Here is a 1,240-nt window from a genome sequence, read left to right as displayed (position 1 = left end):
ACGCTGCTGTGGGGCCTTGGGCCTTCTTTTGGAAGTTCTGGGTTTCTCTGACCCAGCTGCAGTTCGTTAGGTAATTGTAGATTGCAAAGGGCATGCTTTTCATACGCAAAAGCCTCTGTGCACAGCTTGGGTGGGGCGGGGTCTCAGGGAATCAACAGGGCAGAGCAAGCAGCTATGGCTGCTCCTCAGTCCTACCCTAAGAGGCCCCAGGTCTTAGTGTCCTAGTAATCGCTGCAAGCACCTCTGAGAGAAAGCCGCCCTCAAGTTCTGACCAATGCCAGACAGTCCAGTTTCTCCCTGTATGAGCCTGGGTCCCCAGAGACGCTCCTGGAACTGGAGTTCAGAGCAGTCGCGAGCTTGAGACTCCCTCCCGATTGAAAAAGACAACCATGTCCTCAGTTGCCAGCCCTTTCCACGTGCGCCTCCATACCTCTGCACTTTACTTTCACACCTCCTCTGAGTCTCAGTGTGCTTTTTCTTTCCTTCTAGTTGTGGAATTTCCAATCAGCCAGCCTTTCCTGTGCTTCTGGATGATGTCCATTTTGTCTTTTAGTTGTATTTTTGAAGTGGTTGTGCAAGGCAGCAATTTCAGGTGTATACCTATGCCGTCATCTTGGTTTTCATGACTCCCTATTCTTAAGTCAGTCTTTAAATATATATTTATTAAACACCCACCTATGAGCCAGTGATAATTCTACACACTGGAGATTCACAAGCGTGTGTAACAGATTTGTCTTCTTTTTGCATCATGTTTCTGCTTGCTGATATCTATGCCATTCATGGATTTTGTCCACTGCCTTGTCTGTGCTTTTAAACTATCTGTATCCTTGTTAATATGTAGCATGAACATTCCAGCCCAAAGAACATGGTAGTTCCTGCCAATCACTCATTTGTATTAAGAGCTCATGTTTCAGGCTTCCCTTCTGAACCACCTTTGGACCAGACACCCATCCTTGGTCTTGTCTGACCAGGTAGGTAAGCCCCAAATGTAATTGTGGTGACCTATGCATAAGGAGACTCTCACCAGGAGGCAGTGAGTGTGGCAAGTTGCAGGTGCTCTTCAGAAAGGGTCCATTTACACCATACATGTCTGGTCTAGTGTGATTAGACCTGTCCACCCAGGCAATACAGAGCCAAGCATGTATTACTAGTTTTTTCCAAACCTTTCAAGTAAATAAAAAAAAAATTGTCCTACTCTGCTTAAAGTCGCTTGTGAACATTGTAAGTGTTTAGAGCAGCT

Source organism: Myotis davidii, unplaced genomic scaffold (genome assembly GCF_000327345.1).
Source record: "Myotis davidii unplaced genomic scaffold, ASM32734v1 scaffold486, whole genome shotgun sequence".
Lineage (NCBI taxonomy): Eukaryota > Metazoa > Chordata > Mammalia > Chiroptera > Vespertilionidae > Myotis > Myotis davidii.
This window is presented reverse-complemented; position numbering follows the sequence as displayed.